Here is a 20,771-nt window from a genome sequence, read left to right on the forward strand (position 1 = left end):
TTCTAGCATGAGCAACTGGATAATGGCAAGACTCATGAGTACACCAGCTCTCAGCCTTCTAGAAGGGAGAGAATTTAGGTAAGGGCTTCAAGAATTTCCCAAAGCTTGTCAGGAAGTTAGAGAAAGAAAATTATTAATACAGATAGCCACTTAACTTATGTCCTAGGCCCACTGAGCCCAAACATTACCCAGGAATGTTTTCTCACTAACAAAAAAGTGGTTTAGGCAACAAAAGTCCTTTCTGGGACTAGAACAAGGTAACAGTGCTTATATGTCCCCTAATGCCTTCAATGGCTGGGCATTTAGATATTTGATAAGCTTCTCGTAGGACCATTTCTCGTAGCACTGAGAGGGTCAGACCCAAGATAGAGTGATTGAAGGAAATGGTTAGCAACATCAAGCATTTAGAAAGCAGAATCTGGCATTTGTTGACTGACTGGCTTATTGGCTTAGGAATTTAAGGTAACCATGCTTAGTTCAGCACATATGTGCACTTTAAAAAGGAATCATAAAGTATCTCATATAACAAAAGAAATTTTAGTCTCCAGAAGTTACTCTTGCAGTAAAGGAGGTGAGAGTGGCCAGAACTCACAAGGATTGTCAACACTTTTTTAAATTCAGTTTTTAGAACCACGTCATTCAAAATGATGTTTTCAATTATTCCTGCTTTCAAATTGAATCTTGCTTGAAAATAAATACACCATACCGCTTTTAGTGCGAACACCCCGTAAAAGGCTGAGAATGTGGAATCGATTTTTAGATGGTGCACGAGACCTTATATTTGCCAAACCACCCACTCCTTTTAAAACAGATCTCAAGCTGGTCATCTGCTGGGGAGCATTGCTTCATTATTATTGATCTCGCTCCAACCCACCAGCACTAACCCGAATCCACCGTTCTCAGTATTCATTGTTGTGGTTTTTGTATTTTGCTGTCCCCATGCCTATTTTTTTACCAAATATGTTGTCTCTTCTGTCTGTTAGATTGGGCCCAACTTTATTCTTTACTAAATGCCCCCAAAACATGACATGGTCCTATCATGGCTAATCACCTAGTCTTTTGTTTATTCTTATTCAAGCAATACGCAAGCAGACTGAATAACTACAACCAGAAAGGAGATGTTTTTTATTATGACTTGCTTCTTCGCCTATCACCCAGAAACTGATGGTTGCCTTCTTTTTTTTTTTCCTTTCTTCTCCATGAGAGTAAAAGGAGAGAGATGCAGTGACAGAAATCTTGGATTTGCAATAGCAAAGTTCAAATTCCCATTAGAGGGGATGGACTCAGCTTGGTGACAGCTGCAGAGCTGGGGAAAGGGCAGCCAGGGGGTGTGTTCTGGGAATGAGAGCAAAGAGGAGGCCCTGAAGCACCTACCCAGTGCAAAGCCCAAAGAGGGAGGATGAATACAGGAGAGTGAGTAGCTAGGGTAGCACTGAGAGGGTCAGACCCAAGATAGAGTGATTGAAGGAAATGGTTAGCAACAGCAAGAGTGACTGCAATTATTTTTTTTTTTTAAGATTCTATTTATTTATCAGAGAGAAAGAGCATAAGTGAGAGAGAGAGAGCATGATCAGGGGAAGTGGCAGGCAGAGGGAGAAGCAGGCTCCCCACTGAGCAAGGAGCCAGATACGGGACTCGATTCCAGGACCCTGGGATCACAACCGAAGGCAGACGTCTAACCGACCGAGCCACCCCGGCAACCTGAGTGACTGCAATTAAAGAGCAATGTCTATTGCAGCTCACCCTTCTACATGGTTCTCAGATCATTTTGGCCGGTGGAGGTAGGTGGCATTAACCCAGTGAACAAATGCAGGGAAAACATCTCTATTCCGTGCAACTGTGGGAACCACACAACCAAAAATAACTAGGGTTTTATTTTTGCATAGCAGGTGAGGAAACAGCCTGTGGTCTCCTACAGAAGCCTGTCTGTGATTTTTCACACTTTACTATAATCCTAGTTCTGTCAAACTCAACACGAGCCAGCCAGCACGTGCTTGCCTCCGAAATCACCACCTGATTTTATTTTCAGTTTGAGATTCTACACCCATTATTCCATTCGCTACCTCCCCACTAAAGCTTTGACTAGGGGGTTTATTTATTCAACAAATAGTTGAATGACTTGGGGGTGGAGTGAGGTTAGAAAAAAGAATGTAATTAATCAACTGATGCTCCATCTATAAGACATAAATGGTTGGACCATTCCCTACCTGGATTTAGTGCAAATCATAATTGTTCACTTGCCCTCTTCCTGACAGTCCAAAAACATAACAAGATGCCATATGTCCTAGTATGTTTTCTAGATTTCAGTCATTTTTTTTTTCAAACGATTCTGTTTTGGGTGGTTTCTCATGACTTTGGAAAGTGAGCACAATCTGGCTTCAGATGGCTTCTTGGGCTTTCCTCTATGAACCTTCCAGTGCTAGACAAGGGGCGACCATGCTGGAAAGCTCAGCTTACAGAACCTCATTTGACAAATACGATACAAGCCAAAACCTTGACATTTCACAATACGAACTTTTATGGAACAGCTTTATGTTTCAAATACAATACAGCATTCAAAGAGCATGTGATCATCCAACCACCTCCCCAAGTCCCAAGGGTTCAGTTAAAAATATATGGGGGAGAAACAAAGCTCCTTCACATAATGGCATCAAATCTATTGCTCTCCCTTTGATTCCTTCCTCTTCCCTCTGTGTTCTCCCGGGTGGCCAGGTGAATGTCCTTGGATATTCACTTTATAGCATATCCAGGGGCTGGGGGAAACCTCCCCACTTTAATCTAGAAGGAGTGCATTGGAAGCTCCCTCTGGAGCAGCAGTATTGTGACCCGACTGTCATTATCACAGATGAGATAACGGATGAGAAAACGTTTTGTAAACCATAAAGTCCTAAATGTTAGTGATCGTTTTCTCATTTACGTATTAATGTTGTTACTACTACTAATAAAAGGAATCACCAGCTTTCCCGGTTCAGAGTTCCAGTTTAGGCTACAAGGCCTCAGAAAGATACGACTTGAAAAGCTACCAGAAAAACAGGGGGAAAAAGTATTAACCATCACTGCTGTAGTGTCTGGAAAGAGTTGCCATGTTTCCAAGAGCCCATCAGGACCCTAGCTGACTCTAAAAGTAATCTGCATTGCTCAAACGATTCTCCTTTATCAATGATCACACACCCACATATTCATATTGTGAAAGATGTTTGCTGCTGAGGTCTCTAGAAATTCCACTGAGAAAGGCTTAAAAACCTGGCCACCTTCTTCTGGGCCCCCCCACCACCATCCATGGCCTTTTTTTCAGGTCTGACTAAATTTTCCCAACCATGTTACAAGTTGGGATTACCCAAAAAGAAAAAGGAAAAAAAAATGTGATTCAACCAAAAATCTGAGTAAGCAAACAAATTTGGCACTGAAAGATGCAAATAGTCGAGTCTGCCGACAGAAGTGGTTACTTGACTTACACAGACAGTGATCTTGGGGGGGCTCAGATGAATGCAATGTGAAGCACTTTCGAATTTTTGCTTTGAGTATTTTTCAGTAAATAAGTCCATTTAAGCTCCAGTGTCGAGCAGCTTGACAAACTACTTTCTCAACCGTGACTTAAAAAAGAAAGAAATAAAAAAGAATAATGTATAACAATCAAAAATAAAGTAAAATATTAGTCTGAAAGAAAGACAATTTCACATTTAGAAGTTAGTTTTATGAAGAGGATAATCCTCCCCTACTTTTCCAGGCCTATAAATGCAATTTTTATTTTATTTTTTCCCGAGCCCTCGGATTGCTACAAAGATCAAACACGGGGAAGAATTATTTCATTTCTTGGGGCGCCTGGGTGGCTCAGTCGTTAAGTGTCTGCCTTGGGCTCAGGTCATGAGCCCGGGGTCCTGGGATCGAGCCCCGCATCAGGCTCCCTGCTGGGTGGGAAGCCTGCTTCTCCCTCCACCACTCCCCCTGCTTGTGTTCCCTCTCTCACTGTCTCTCTCTGTCAAATAAATAAATAAAATCTTTAAAAAAAAAAAAAAAGAATTATTTCATTTCTTTTCCATGGGGGGACTTGGAAACCCCCTGCTAGATGCTGCTTGTCAATGGATCCAATCTACTTTTACAGTCTAATGAAGACCCAACCTTCTTCTATCTGGGGACAATCTGTGCATGTGGTCAGTGTCTGCCATTGTGTGTCTTATGCTCATTTTCAGTAATTAACCCAAAGAACAGATAACATCTTGGCTGTTGCAGCCTTCAGGGAAAGAATAATTTTTTTAATGCCAATTAGAATATAAAACTTGATACCAAACCACTCATATTAAAGTCACAGGCAGTTCTGAAATATGTCCAATATAAACAATAACTCCAGTTTATAAAATTCTGCTCGAATTTCTCCTTTGCACTTCAGAGGGTCCAGTAATGTACTATTCCAGAACAGGAAAAGAGATGTCACTCTGGTGTTCAGCTTCACTAGAGCATTCCCCTGCCTCATGAGAGCCAATTCAGGAGGGGGAAAAAAAAAAAAAAAATATATATATATATATATATATATATATATGGCCCAATATTTATTTTTTTTTATTCCACTTGGTAACAGCTTATTGAGTTTCATGGTAAATATCTATATTCAGGCAACTTAGGTGATCCACCTTTTGACTAGAAGAATGCAAACGAGAAAAAATGGCACTGCTTCTCAACCTCTTAAAATTTTCAAGTACGGCCATGACTAAGAAGTGGACAGAGAAAGAAAAGGAGTCCATCGTTTATCCTATTTTAGATTTCCAGCCATACTGGGCAGCTAGCTTGATTCTACTTAACCTGCAGGACAGAAAGGTGCATATCAATATACAAAATATTTCCACAAACGTCCACCAAGGAACTTTTGCCATTACAGGAAATACAAACCAGTCACCTGTCTCATTCAATGTGCTAATAATATATTTTGAGGAGATCTCAGGACAACAGAGATTTAATAGACAACACGGCAAATGTATAATACAGGTTATTTCCAAGGAATGCCCTTGGTCATGCAGATGGGTTTGATTTTGATTTAATGTGAAATGAGTGCTTTGTAATCAGTCAAACTTAGGTTCAGGACCAAGCTCTGGTACTAACTAGCTGTGTGATTTTAGAAAAGTCACCCAAACTCTCTGAGCCAGTTTCATTACTTATAAAAAGGGGATAATTATATGTATCTCATAGTCTTATTGTTAGGATTAAGTGAGTTAATAGAGATAAAGCAATTAAAGTAGTGTCTGGCACATAAGAATCACTGTATCACTCATAAATGCTAGCCATCGTTATCAGCAATATTCCCAAACCTTGCTCCTGCTGTATTCTGATTTTCTGCAGCCATCATTACTTTTAGCTATCACTGAAAGGGGTCAATGTATGCATTTCTGACAAAGAGCTCGTTTCGGGAATAGACAAGCAAATGGAGAAACACTAATTGAGGATCAGAGAACCCACCATTTTCCTGGACATCCAAAGAGACCTGGAGAAAGTAGAGCACAGTGTTTTCATTCCTGGCCCTCTTATATGTCTGTGAACAGACTCCAGTGATATGTGCCCCAACAGGGAAAGTGGCTTGTTTGCCAGAGCATTCCAGAGAAAATGGCTGGAGACCTGAACGCCCCATCTCCCAACCCGCCACCAAATAAGCACAGCTAAACTGGCTTCTCACCGCTGCTAAAAATGGAGGGTCTGTAGTCAGTCTCTATGTATGTTCTGCTTCCTCAGAAGGACCTTTCTAAGAACAGAGAGAGGCTGAGACTTTTTTGCTTGATAGAGAACTATGCTCCCAGCAGATTTTGAAACCAATGCTTTCAGCTTAGAATGGTTAACTAAACTATCAAGGAAGGATTCTAGAAGGAAAACCTTCCTTCTAGAAGGAAGTGCAGTTCAAGCATGGGCTTTTGAGACAAACAGATCCTTAGATCATGCTTCCATTTACTAGCTTTGAAATCTTGAGCAAATTAACTTATTAACGTATCCTACCCTGTTTCCCCATCTAGGTTGACTATCCATGTCAGTTTGCCCAGAACAGTCCTAGGGTATATCTATTATCCTTAGTAATTAATAAAAGCTGCCCTATTACTCCAAAAGGGTTCCAGTTTGGACAATAAATTATATGGCTACCTCACTCTTCCACTAAATTTAAAATATAGTCACCTCAAAGGGTGGTTGTGAAGGCTAGCCATGATGTATATTAACTGCTGCCACAGTGCCTTAGACATAGAAAATGTTCAGTTAAAACTAGCTTCCTCTTTAATTTCTTCAGATCCCCACTGTCCAGTCTAGTAGTCATCAGCCTCTCATGGCTACTGAGTACTTGAAATGTGGCTAGTTCAAGTCGAGTTGTACTATAAGTATAAAATACACCAGATTTTAAAGATTTAGTAACCAAAAAAAGAAGATAAAATATCTCATTAATCATTTTTGCCTTAATTACATGTCCAAACAAAATTGTTTTGGATATATTGAATTAAATAAAATAAATTATTAAAATTGTATCCGTTTTTTACTGTTTTACTGGGTTTTTGTTTGTTTGTTTGTTTGTTTGTTTTAAAATGACTACTTTGAAAAATGTACAATTACACTGGTGGCTTTCATGATATTTCTGTTGACCAGCACTGCTCTAGATGGTCTGTTTATGCATCTGCTACACCCTCACACACTTCATCCCATCAGTACCACCCCACCTCACCCACTGAATTCTTCCTTCTAACACTCAGGGCAAGAATCAAGTATAATTTTATCATATATGTCAGCATGTTCTTAAATTATTCTTGGGTTTTTGAAGGTAAAAGGGTAATAAACTAAGAGGCAAAACAAAATCGACTTTGAACATATCTCTCAGCAATGGTTTCTCCTTAGGGATAGAAATATTGACCTTGAGTACATTAGGAAAGCTGAAGGGCCCACGCCAACTCTGAAAAATGTCCATATTGGCAAGAAAAAAAGGAGCTTGGTTTGCCAGAAAAGATATCGCAATCTCTCCCTGGATCAGATTTGCTAATTCTTGTGAATGCTTGTGAAACACCTCAGGTCCCAAATCCAAACAACATAAAGAACTGGGGCCGAGGAGCATCCGTAGGCACTGCCTCTTTGAAAAGAGGAGTTTCAGGTCAAGAGAAACCACCAACTGTCAGCCCAAAAAATATCTTCTAAGAGCATTGAAACAGCCTCTAGCCCGACTTTTGTAGATGCCCCTGACTAAGGGTGGGAGAGTTGCAGAACAGCAAAGTATAGAGCAAATTCACTCCAAAACAATAATTTAATCCAATCAATGCCCATGCCACACTGATGCAACTAGTTGGAAAAAAAAAAAACAACAAACCACCAATGTTCAATTTTTAAAATATTAGCACATTGGATTTTTAAAGCATTTTTATCAAAAAATGTACTTAATAAAGCCTTTTCAGGTATGCAATGCATTTTTTTTTTTAAGTTTTTACTTATTTATTTGAGAGCGAGAGCAGGAGCAGGGGAGAGAGGCAGAGGGAGAAGCAGACTCCACGCCAAGCAGGGAGCCCGATGCGGGCCTTGATCCAAGGACCCTGGGATCACGACCTGAGCCAAAAACAGACACTTCACCAGGTACCCGGGTATGCAATATTTTTAGAAAACTGTTTTGTCTAGAAGAACCATGTTGGCTGAGGTGGTTGTCCTGGCATCGCATGCCAGCAGTCATCGACCTAAAGACCAATGACTCAAACTGGTTTCTTAGCACAACCAAGAGATCCGTAGATCTGTTCAATGTTTTGAACTTTTCATATTTTAACCAGTTGCTTTAGCGTTGTGCAGACACAAACGTTGACATCCCTCCTCAAAAGAGCCCCATCTCTACCGATGGCCTCGTAGTTTGGAAGGAGGGTAACGACAGACACTATGAGAAGTATGGGCCGGGTAATCTGATGTTTAATGTGTTCCATGAGACGCTTTGTGTCTGAGCTCCACCAGCTCTCATCAGCTAACTCCCTCACCCCCTTAGCCCCACAATTAAATAATTCCCTTCCCTTTGATAAGAAGCCAACGCAGGGAGGGAGAGGAGGTGGTTTGGAACAAGAGCATCTGAGGTGGAAGAAAACACACTGGGCCTCTCACTTTCGCTCTCTAACCACAACAATTGGAGGAGACTTTGGCCTGGGGAAAAAAAAAATCTATCTGCTACCAAATGGTACCCAGATGGAGCCCCCAGCTGGTCTCCCGTACCAGCTGTACCTACATCCATCCATCTTCAGAACACGCCTGCCGCTGAAGAGAAGAAAACCGGGTTGACAGAGCAGTTAAAGAGCCTCTCTTTTCTTCCCCACACTTTTCCTTTTATCTTTTCCCCTTCAATTTCAGAGCTTCTTGTTCTCACCTTCATGCTGCGGCAGCGCTGACACAGGAAACGGCAGCCCTGCAAGCCTGGTGGTGGTGAGTAACAGCCCCAGGCTCGGAATACCTAATGCCTATTGTACGTGTGGGTGGGTGGGGAGCGCCAGAGGGAGGGGGTCCATTTGGCCAAGTTGCCCGCAGAGGAAGAGGACCTTGTGATGAGGACCCCAATGCATCCAGAGAGGATCTGACTTTTGATACCTGTCTTCTAATTAAATCCAAACATCTAATACGCAATGGCCTTGAGGAATGCATTGTTCAAACAGATTTGGTTCCTGCCCGGAGTCTTTCAAGCCACTGACCACTTTGAACCTAATTAGAAAAAGCAGAGGACACTGCAGACATTTAATAAAAGGAATCGGGTTGCTGCTTCATCTTCATGACCTGGGATTTATAAGGGAATTTCACTGGCTTTGTAGCAATGTAAAATAAATAGACATTAGATGATGACAGGGAAAACAAAATTGCTGCCAAAGCTAAAAAGAGCTTGGCAAAAGAAGAAAGAACTAGTACATAGTCAGTCATTATTTACTGTACAAACCTTTTCACAAAGCATAGAGGAGAGATACATAGGAATAATGGACCCTTGCAGAGGATGAAAAGGGTTTTCTATAGCTACATTATCCCCTGACAAAGACACTGACGTGCCCCCGGTGGTGGGAGATCTTATTGTTCTCCTCAGCCATTCAGAGAGCTAAACGAACAGCCCTGCTCTGCAACTTTGGAGAGCTGAAATAAACAGTCTGCAGGATGCCCAGGAACAGACTAAAACCGTAATGGATGGAATTAACTAATTAATATGTTAATCCTGGCAGACCAGCCCCAGTCAACCGCGGATGCTCTCTGTCCAGCTCATGATTCTTTAGCCTGTAATGTTAAAATGTAAATAAGCGCAGTTACCTAATCTACCAGCTCCTGACAAAAGGATCCAACTGTTCATTATTTAATTTAAAAGGAAGAATGCTTTGCTTTTTGGTGGTGGTTGTGGTGTTGAGATGTTAGCAGACTACTGTGATCTGAAAGAATTCCATCTCATCACAACTTAAAGAAATGGTTTCCTTCTACATTCCATTCCGCTTTTCCCACCCTAGAAAAGCTGAAATCCTGTGGTTAAAGTTGTGTCCACCCAATCCAACAATAAGAGATTATTCTTAAATGTTAATGAAGAAAGATGTGTTTTTATAAACCGTAGGGTGTTCATAGTTGTTAAAGCACCTTAACTATAAGCTTGGCCTAGACTAGAACAAGAGATGCTTGACAGAAGATTTGAAGGACCAAAGTACATTATTTATTAATGCTAATTAATAGCCTATTGTTCTACCAGATTGCCATTGCAATAGCTAAAATCATAGGGAGACTCAGTTAGCCTTTTAAATGTGTATGTGTGTGGTGGGGAAGGCAAATGGTACACAGGGGTGGAAAATGAAAACAAAATGTTCCTCTAGCACCTGAGAAACATAAAGTTTGAAAGTAAAAAATGTATTCAGGAGGACGTGCAACAACGGGATCATTCTAATAAAGATAAGAACATTGATCTTATAAGCTGTACTGATAAATTTTTTATTACCCATAGCAAAGCAAAACCCCATTTAAATAAGACAGTCAGAAAATGGTGGGGTCTGATTAATCCCACCCTCTAAAGCAGTATGGGGCCATGTAAACCCCTCTCACTGAGTGCCCACCCTGACTCTGTAACTTTATGACCACAGGACCTTTGACAAGACATTTGCCCTCTCGAAGCTACCACTTACAAAACGGGAAAATTTGGAACCTGACACCTCCTGCCTCACAGTGTTGTAATTTCAAAGATCAAATACCAAGATTATGGAAGATGTTCTGAAAGCTGTAAATCCCTGTATGAAGATGTAATTTATTATAATAAAGAAGCATCACATATATGAGCAATAGATGAGTCAGTTTCAAAGAACATGAAACCACTACAATAGTCTTGAATATAATTTAATCTTTCTTTGGGGATTTGAAAAGTATTTTAGGAAGCAGAAATGCCTCCTTCTGCCATGAATGTAGGCATCAGTTACAGAAAGATCCAATGGAATTCTATGGCAAAAATTAAAATTCTGATGATTTCATATATGTGGTTGTTCGAAATATTGACAATCAATAACTATTATATGTCTTTATGCCTTTCAACTTCTTCATATAAGTTGTATGAGATATATGATGCATCTGTTAGAAAGAATGATTTAGAACCACATTAGTTGACTGAGAGGATTTCCATATCATTGATTGAGCAATATAAGGGACAAGGGGGCCTGAGTTTGAGGAATAATCAGAGATGCTGTCAATTGGAGAACTCAAGATACTTTATTTCTATCTGTTAGAATGCTTTCATAATACACTGTCATCTGCTAGAAAATCATTGTAATACATATAAAAACCTTCACTGTCTGCAATACGACAGGAACCCCATTAGCTGTGATGCCCTTGTTCAGTTCCCAATGTTCCCAACCATGTATGATTGCCCTGAGATGTCTAGTTTTACCTTTTACACATTCATTTAGTATTATTACATGTGCTGCAAAACTTATGAACTACATTTGCAACTTGAAAACCACCAAATAGGAAACATTAAAAAATAATACATCAGTAGGCCCTACAATGAATTATAATGGCAATGATAAACCTAAACCTCTTAGGGCAGATTTCTGAATGTCTAAATATAGACATGGGCTCAGAGTCTAAGATTTCCAGCTTGATTTTTCAAATATGTACTGCGTGTTGGACCCCATCAATTAACACCTTTGCTACCTCCTTACATCATTCATATATTTTATAATTATACATTTTTATAATTATATTTTTTTAAAAAATATTTAATGTCTAGTGATGGATAAAATGACCAATCCATAATCTTCAATTTATATACAACTAATCAACCAGCTTTTATAGAAGAGCTTCAAGTGTTTTTAGTTATTATAATATTTTAATCTTTTTAATGTGCATCATGTCAAATCATAAATAGACTTTAAGGCTCTGCTGCAGTCAAAGTAACTTTCTGTATTCCTCTTTGTGTTGTTCAGTGTCACTTCCAATGTTTTAAACAAGTATTAAAAGTGTAGTGGCATTGGAGACCACTCAGATGACCGTGAATAGGTTATTAGCTATAATATATTCATATACTGGAATACTAGAAGGCCAATAAAATGATGAGGCAAAGTGTATAAAGTTTAGGGGGAAAATGAAGTTCAAAAACCATGTGCATAGTATTCTAGGTAGAGATCAATGCTGATAAAGGATGAATGTATAGACATTCAGTGTATCTGTGGAATAAATCTGGAATGACATATGACACACTGTTTCAGTGGTGATTCATGGTTGGAACATGGGTGATTTTCATTTTCATATTTATATGTTTCTGTACCTGCTAAACCTTTTATAATAATCACGAAATTTTTTGTTGTTGGGAATTTTGTTGGCAAGTTTGTACGGGGAAAATTTCTATCTCCCACAAAAAAGTATTTTGGGGGAAGGCTCTTTGAACAACCTGGAGGATTAGGCAATATTTAACTTAACAAACAAGTAGCTATATATAGTACCCACTCTATTCACATTGGCAGAGATTCGTAGAGTTTGAGCCTTGCGTTCAGTAAGTGTCAATGTTAATTTTTAAATGTGTTTTTTTTTAGTTAATTCTTTAACCATTTTCCCCAGGATATAGGAAGGAAAGAAAGTTGTGTCTTGGCCTGTTGGTTTAGAATGGTTGGCAAAGACCCAGAGGAACAGTGTGAAGAGCATACCCACTCTCTCGGGGTGATGGCAGCCCAGCTTAAATATAGTTTTCTATATTATCTCTTCATTTACACCTGTATCTGGATATGGATATCATAGCCTATTATATTCCTGTTTTCAATTATGAGAATATAAAGATAAGAAAGATCAGTGCTGCCCTCAAGAGGCATACGATTCATCCTGTGTCTACACAGCCCTGAAACTCCAAACATTGATATAACCAAGAGAATTAGCCAGAGGGCCAACTGTTTTCAAAATAACCACCCATTCCACTAAAATCAATGAAAGTTTCTTTTCTTTCTTTCTTTTTTTTTAAGATTTTATTTATTTGAGAGAGATAGAGGGAGAGAGCACAAGCAGGGGGCAGAGGGAGAAGGAGAAGCAGGGAGGCCGATGATGTAGGGCTCCACAGCCATGCGGGTGTCTCTCTGCAGACCTGCCAGTAAGCAGGCATAACACTAGTCCCAGGGAAGAAGGCAAACTGGAAAACAGCGAGGAGCGAGGACAGCCTTGGAAAGCTAATGGGGAGATCTGTTTCATGCGTAACCTATCATCTGCACATACAGAAGCATCCGCGTGCTTATGAACAAAGGATAATTGCCGGGTGGTTTATTAATTGAAAGTAAATGTTCTCTCTTCTCTGTGAAATAACTTGATATTGAAAAACCAAACACATGATAAAAGGACGTGCACAGTCAGCAGTGAAACCTCAGCTTTGAAAAATCTGCCAGGAAGGAGAAAGTTTAGAATGGATTTGTTTTCTGGCTCCTCACAATAAATAAACCACCAAGAGACTCTCAAGGATCTGAATAATGAATCAATGTCTCCCTTCTCCTCCCCCACTTCACTCTGCCTCCCTAGCTCTTGCTCTTCTGTCTGGTCATGTGCGCATGGTGAGCAAGTACCCAAGGAGATGCCATATTTTCTGTCCTTCTTGAGAGGCAACTAATAGCTGGGGGAAAAAAAAAAAAAGAATTCCACGCATCCCATACCAAACAACTAGGAGCTTACTATGGGACGAAATAAAAATTAGATTTCTAGTTTATGAGTCATTTTTTCCCATTGTTAAATCAATATGGTGGACATTCAACAACTGTGTTCATGAAGTGAATATATGGCTATATTGCAGATTGGGTTTCCTCACATGTATTATTCCTAGATTCAGCGTCAGGTTGCTAATTTACACAGTTAACAATGTGGCTGCATTAGAGGGACCTAATTGGCTATATTGACCAAATCCTCTACGAATAAATTTAAGTTTGCTGCTGAGTACTCCTGTCAATGGGTGTGCTGAAGTATTCTCCTGGGGAGATACATGGCTTTGAGCCTCTAAGACCTGAACCCAAAGTATCCTTTCATGATGCAATAATTAAAACTACGAAAACATTATTTCACTATGAATGTTTGCCTCTGAACCAAAACAGTACTGGGCTTAGGCAAAAGCCACACGTATACACAACACACCCTATGGGATCCAATACTTGCTAGTTTTCTCTCTTCCCTTAGACAAGTAATTTGTGCCATGATGGGAGTTTTGGTCAATGAGGTACCTTCTCAAGATAATATTTGTGGGTAAATGGTATCTAAATGTGCAAGGAAAGACTTTAGTCACCGTTGCTCTTTATCAATGTTCCAACCACTAAGGAAAGTCTTGGGGAAGTAGCATTTCAAGAACCTGCACCATGTTTTCCTCCCTTGAGTGACCCAGTCTTCTTTACAAAAAAAGACAGACGTCTCAGCCCAAAAGGAGGGAAAGGTAACTGTGTTCTGGAAATGCAGCCCTGCCAAGAAGTCATCTATTCTTCTTGGTGTTGGAAAAATTCAACCATATTAAATGTATTTTCCAATCAAGGGTTCAAGGGCTCTGGAAAATTCTTCCTGGGCTACATACAGAACAACTGAAGGACATGATTTTGATGTCTCATCCATTCTTCAATCCAATGTTAGTTCTGGTTTTTTATCTCTGGAAATCTAAAATCACATCCCTGGACTTCCAGGTATGAGAGTCTTTTGACTACCACGGGCACAAAGGTAGATTTTTACCTCTTTATTTGATATTGCTATTTTCCTTCCATTTTTTCCCCAGTGCTAACAGAGAAGAAGATAAATCCCTTCAGAAGAGTTCTAGATCGGGCTTGATGGTTTAAAAAGGAGCTAAGGGACATGAAAAGCAAAAGGAAAGGGAAGATGCAGCCAGGGGAGAAGATGGAATGTAAGCAAGAGCCAGTGCAAAACTGAGCGCACCGGGGAGAGTCGATAGGCCCAGCCAGCCTGGGTGACATGCACAGCTGAGCTTACATTGCCCTCTGTGCCTCGTGGCATGGAGGTACATGTAACGCTTGCCATTTTTAACGCTGAATTAAAGTGACTAGAAAGATTATTTTATAAACCTCAAAAGCAAATTATCCTCCCCACCCCCATTGTTGTTGTTGCTGGTTTTTTGGTGTTGTTTTTGTTTGTTTGTTTGTTTGTTTGTTTTACCATAAATGGCATTCACTTTTTCTATTAAATAAACTTAAAAGGTCAAAGTCTCTCCAACAATTTCTAAATCCTCTGATGCTGGAAACAAGGTTGAACAACATGAAAAATCATTCCAACAGCTGTTTCTATACAATAGCTAATCAGAATGGAATCTCATCGTGTCACTTAACCAGCTGTCATACTGAGGAAAAGTGAATGTACCGATTGATGTAATGCTCCTGGGAGATGGAAGGAGGAGTGGTTTCTTTGAAAAGAGAAGGAGAAGGGTCAGGAAGGTATGGCTGTAACCTGTGAACAGTGGTTGAATTGTTTGGAATGTTGATTCAGGAACCTACAAAGACCCCATTATCCCTATTCTCCAGGTCGATTGTACACCTGACAAATGGTAATGACAACATTAGCAGACCAGAGAGAGTTCTCGGGCTCTCTAATGTGAGGTCAATATTAAGAGTGATACCCTCTCTCTCTCTCTTTCTCCCCCACCCCCACCCTCCATCTTTCCCCTATTTTGATAGCTGTCTACTGTTTAAGCAAAGCACTGGGTTTCCTTACAGCTAAGGCCCAGGTAGCCTCAGGGTCAATCTAAACGAGTTGATGTGAAGTTGATCTTCCCCGGCTGAAACTAGGTGAGCTGGTGTCAGCAGAGCATTCCACCTTCAGTAAAGATAATTCTTTCATCATCAAGGGCGAGGGGTGGGAGGACTAAGAAGAGCTGACACAGGTGTCCAAGTTGCCCACTTGTATTTGCTTTTGAAACTCCCATTGTGATGACATCACCTTATCAAAGGACTGTGTTTGTTGATGTTTGTTTATGTGGGTTGTCAGTATATAACCACACACAATTACAGCTGGGACCAACCCTCTATATTAAAAAGATGGAAAAATTGAGCCACTAAAGAAACTATTTGGGCAGAGAAATGTTGATGGAAGCAAACAAGGAAAATGCAACCTGGGTGGAAAATTCCATAGTTTTAAAAACAATCTGGACAGTGTGGGCAGACTGGTGGTTCAGAAAAAATACATATAGTTGACTCTTAATCATGCCCACCAATAAAATCCAACCAATAGAATAAGAAATCCAGAAATAATTTTCTATTTAGGTTTTCAAATCAATATGTGAATTTTTTAGAAGTAGACTTATTTTGTTTAACTATGTTTGGCTTAGGACTCTTTTGGCTTTGGCACTTCATTAATCTTCGGGCCAATATGTAAGTTCAAAATAGAAGCCAGAGTGACCTTTGTGTTTGCCTGAACCTAGTGTTGTCAGTGGAAAAACACACACACACACAACTTTGTAGAGAGAAAATGAGTCGTACTCATGAGTTTAGTTTTGTGGCATGAATAGGGGCATTTCTTTCTTGAATCTCACTGAGTTGGAACGGCTGGAAACGAGGCATGACCTAAAGCTGCAATGCAGGAACAACACTAATCGCTTATCTGTAAGACCTGTCCTGAGATAAGGCTAGATCTTAAAATCACTATGAAAACTGATTGGTAAGTGAAAAATTTAGATAAGCAACTGGTTCTTCAGTTTCTGTAATACTAGAATGAGTTGATGTTGGAAAGACCCAGACTTTTGCACTTAAAGAATGTTCTGGAAACTCAACATCAGCCTATAAAGATGGAAAAAAAAAAAAAATCTACATTTAAAAAACCAACCCAATACATTAAAGAGCGTCTTCTAGTTTCAAAAATGTGGAATGAGAGCTAGCAAATGTGTAGACTGCAGAATCTCAGAAAAGTTGAGCACTCGTAGTAAAAGATCTAAAGATACACATTGTCCCAAGCTTGCTCTGTGACTCCAGATGGCCTAAAACTGAACATGTAAACTCTTGTACCTATGATCTGACTTTACCCCTAAAACTCAGTAGAAGTAATGAAGAACACTACCAATGTGGTAAGAGTATTGGTAAGATTACCAGGGAAACCAATGGTTGAATGTGTTGAAGAATAGAAGGGGGACACTATTTGAAGTCTTGTTCCTACACATTTAAAGAGGTAAAAGAAACTGTCAAACTTCAGTTCAAACCTACACCAGAGGAACCTTTTCAGAAATGTCTCCTAGAGCTCGATGAGAAAACGTTTTGGGTTAGGGGAACTAAAGACATCTCACTTCTTTACTTCATCCTCCACACACCAAGTTGCGTGAGGTTTACCACCCAAACCTAGACAGTACTAGAAGCCACAAAGTTTGGTGGGCCCATGAGCAAACTGAAAAATGAGATAATTTTCATAATGCAGTTTCTTTATGCTGGCAAGAGAGATGACAAGCATGATGCTCGGCATTTTGCCTAATTTCTTTGTCTTGCCTTAGTGGATGATATATGGACTAAGAAAGTCCTCCCAAAGTTTATCAATATACACAGATCCATATGATAAATCAAGTTTGTTGTAGCACTGAATATTTTCTTCTGATCACTGCACTGCAGAGGAACTTGAACCAGAACTAGAAGTATTCTGGATCAGTTCTGTTCAAATGCACTTTTTCTCCATATGTATATTTTTTAAATGTACCAATGTCTCATTATTTTTGCACCATAAAGTACAAAATACACAATCTAAGTGAACACCCTAGATGACTTGTTTACCACTATATTCTAGAATCGAGTTCAATTCTTGGCCAGTGGTAAATGTTCAAAATACCTAATTTAACCTTGTCCTTTTAATAGCATGAGTTGTTTTTAATACGAGTTGTTTTTAATTCTAACCATTTTATTACATACATTTCAATCTTAACGAATAGGGTATTCTAAATGTAATTCCATGTTTTGTCAACAAATGAAGTTTACATAGAAAGCCTCAATCATTTAATTGTGCTAGAGTGGTGGTGCCTTCAGAGAGAGAGCTGGGGAGTGCAGGGCAGGGTTCCTCCCTGACATCCTTTCATGACTTTGCACTCAGCAGGCATGCTTCCCTTGGAGTTCTGCTTCTCTCCACACATCATCCATCTATTTCATAAATGTTTATTGAGCACCTACCTTGTATTATACTAGGCATGAAAGTTCTAAAACTCCTATAGGCTTTATTCCTATAAGGGAAAGTGCTTGTACTTTATGATAATGACTTTCCATGTGGCTCAGAAACTCTTTTAACTCATGTATGATTTTGTGCCTGTGTTCTAAACGACTGAGGTTTCTAGATTTCCAAATTCTAGGTTAGTGGGGGCATTATTGGAGTTAATCTTCTTGCTTTCTACCTTTACTCAATGCTGGCATGCTGCTCTCCATCATGTTTTATGTCTTTGATTCGAATGACCCATAAGTCAGGAGGCTGCAAAAGTCTCCCTTACTCTGTAGTGCTGATTCTGGAAGTAGATCTCAAAAATATTCAGGTTTGATGGAAAACTATAACAGAGTGGGATTTGACTTTTTGAAAGCCTCAGGCTCCACATTCATATAACTCAGAGATTACAAGCCTAGCTTCTTTCCAAATCGTTGCTCTGATTTCATTCTCAGTGATGTGTTCTTGAATTCATTCTCCAATCACTGCCATTTTGCTGTCACGCTGCACCCAATTCATGCCATGCCCCAACAGGAGGTGCACGCAACAGTGTCGAGGGGCCAGGCAAATTTGAAACAGCCCATTGGCCATTAACTAGTTTTACAAACAACAATGAAACAGGAAATAACAAAGCATGATCCCTGAATTAGTACTTCAGCAAAAATACTCAAGAGTTTTGCCACAGACTGTAAATTGCTCCAGCTGTGTTTTCACGGTTTATGAAATCGAAAGAGGCAAACTCTGGAGACAAATTACAATCTTGGAGCTGGTCAGAGATGATTTTATAGTAAAGGTGCTCAGTAATAGAGCAGGGTCTTAGATACACACAGAGCTATGAGCCAAGTTCTACTGAAAATGCAAACAGTTTACCTTAGGCATCGTCCACCGAGAGGGATAAGGACTGGCATATATAAAAACACAAATCAACCCAAAGAATAAGGTCTGTTCTATTGCTATGTTTTACCAGGAGAGGATGAGGGTATAATATTTTATTATGAAAGAACTAATAGAAGGAACAGAAGAATACGAGCAGGTGGCCTTACTCTGGAAGGACAAAAATGGTGGGTGAGGAGTGCCACCTTTTGGCCACTGGATGCTTTGACATTTTCTAGGTAAAAAGATTTTTGGCTTAGTGAATACTGAGCTTTGCCAGCCAATTCAGAAATATTTCTAAAAGTTCTTTTCCAGGTATCTCTGGGTCTCATCCTGCTTGGAATGAGCCTTCTCAGACTTCCTCACGTTCTGCCCACTTAGTTGCTGGCCAAAAGCTATCTTTGCTCCCTATTGCTTCCCAAAGTACCATGGAGGTAGCCAGAAAACCAGGAGAATATTGAAAATCAGGATACATTTTTAAAAATCGCCATGTACCCCTGTGGCTGAAATGGCACAGAAGGAACGAATACAGAGTCTGAACACAGTCCTTAGAGTCCAATAGCCCTGAACTTAACCCAAGCTATGACATTTTGGAAGAGATTTATGGCACCTGGTTGGATAAGCATGGAGTTCTCCAGAGAAAGAAATTAAACATACATGTAACACAAATAACACGCAGGTACTGATGCATGTCACGGGGGCTCCCCACCTCGAGAAAAGTCTTAAAATAGCCGCATGAGTGCCCATTAAGTGTGGCAAACTGAAAAGATGTTGGACACTAAGAATTGACCAAGGACATGGGTCAGCAACCCATAGTGGGACAGGAAGTAACCCTGCTGGCTTCATGGTCTCTGGGGAGAATGAGGACTTCCAAAGATCAGAGTGAACAGGAGTTCTTGCTCCCACCCCAAACAGGGCAAAGATAATGAAAAACGACACTATTGAAAAAGTCTTCCCTCCAGAAGTGTTTCCTGGAAGCCCCAGAGATTTCCACAACCATTAATAGATTTTTAAAAGGAAACAACAGTTCTTTGAGGCCCCACTGCCCGCCCAGGAGAGAGCACAGGTGGACTCCATATGGTCAGAGCCCTGACTCCATCTCAGCAACAGCCGTCCATCCTCCACCTTGTCCCCAAGGGCTTACGAAGTCCCTACTGTAGGTCCTTTGTTCTTTGTCCTGCGAGAGTGCCACAGGCAAGACAAAATCACAACGGCCCGAAGACCCGTCCCTGTATTCCTGTCGGGAGGCAGTCAGAAGCTGTCCATGAGAAAATCCAAGAGCCAATCCAGACAGGCCGGTCCTGGGTGCTGAGATGCTGAGGACAGGCCAAAAGGCAACAGGCTGGGAGGAACTGGACTAGTGCTGGGCACATACCACACCCTCAGGACAAGCCAGCTCACTGTTCCTTCTCTCCTCCTTCCATTCACTCTCCCCTCTTCCCTTCTAATCACAGTGCGGGTCAGACGCACCTCGATCTTTGGGGCATGGCTGCCACACACAGGTCTCACTAGACAGTCACTGAGCGCTCTTCTGAGGATCACTGTCAGGCAGGACTGATGGGAGTGTTAGCAGCAAAGTTCCCAGAGGCCACGTCTTCCCCTAATGATGCTGAAACACTTGGCTAAGCCCCATGGTAAGCACAGACGCGGGCAGAGCCTAGCAGCCTGAGCGACCCCCTGCCTGCTTGGGACACAGGCTGTATACAGTGACACAGCCAGGAAGGTGGGTAAATGGGCAGTTCCCTTACCTCAGTTCCTTTAAGTTTTTACAATACGCTCTTTCGGACCAGGTCAACCCAACCTGACAAAGAAGGACAGGGTTTGACCAAGAGTAGGTCTAGATGATAAATTTCATTTTCTCACCATCGTCAAAATGGCGTTCGCCATACAGTTCTGGGCTCGGGCCGTGGCCCCTCCAAGGTGCTGAAGAACTGGGCTTATCATCAGAACCAGGGAAACAAGCAACCCAGAGGGCACAATGCACCTGGAAATCCATAGGAGGAAATCCACCCACTTACACCACAAATATTTGCTGAGATCCTATTAGGTTTCCTACGGCACTGTCACCTCAAACACACCATCTTGTTAATCCCGCAAGCAACCCAATATCATGGGTATTATTATCATTATCCCCTTCAATGGGTAAGGAAGCTGAAGCTCAGAGAGGTGAAATCAATATCTGAAGCCAGAAAGAAATTTCCTTGGTGTGTCCACAGAATGGAAAGAATTGATGGGCAGGAAAAATTTAGGTAAAAGGAGCTCTGGAAATATAGGACGTATAGGCAAGGTCAAGGTGCAGGAGGACC

The 20,771-nt window shown here is 40.6% G+C and overlaps 1 long non-coding RNA gene across 2 annotated transcripts; it reads left to right on the forward strand.

The window, feature by feature from the left end:
- Positions 1-7,086: 7,086 nt before the first annotated feature.
- On the forward strand, positions 7,087-14,529 carry LOC118538307 (uncharacterized). 2 transcript variants are annotated; one of them, XR_004918551.2, is made up of 3 exons: positions 7,087-7,586; positions 8,329-8,400; positions 14,198-14,529. It is a non-coding gene; the product is annotated as an uncharacterized LOC118538307 (long non-coding RNA). The 2 variants fall into 2 exon arrangements; XR_004918550.2 differs by lacking the exon at positions 14,198-14,529 and adding an exon at positions 10,071-10,210.
- The last annotated feature ends 6,242 nt before the right edge of the window (positions 14,530-20,771 follow it).

Source organism: Halichoerus grypus, chromosome 7, assembly GCF_964656455.1.
Source record: "Halichoerus grypus chromosome 7, mHalGry1.hap1.1, whole genome shotgun sequence".
Taxonomy (NCBI): Eukaryota; Metazoa; Chordata; class Mammalia; order Carnivora; family Phocidae; genus Halichoerus; species Halichoerus grypus.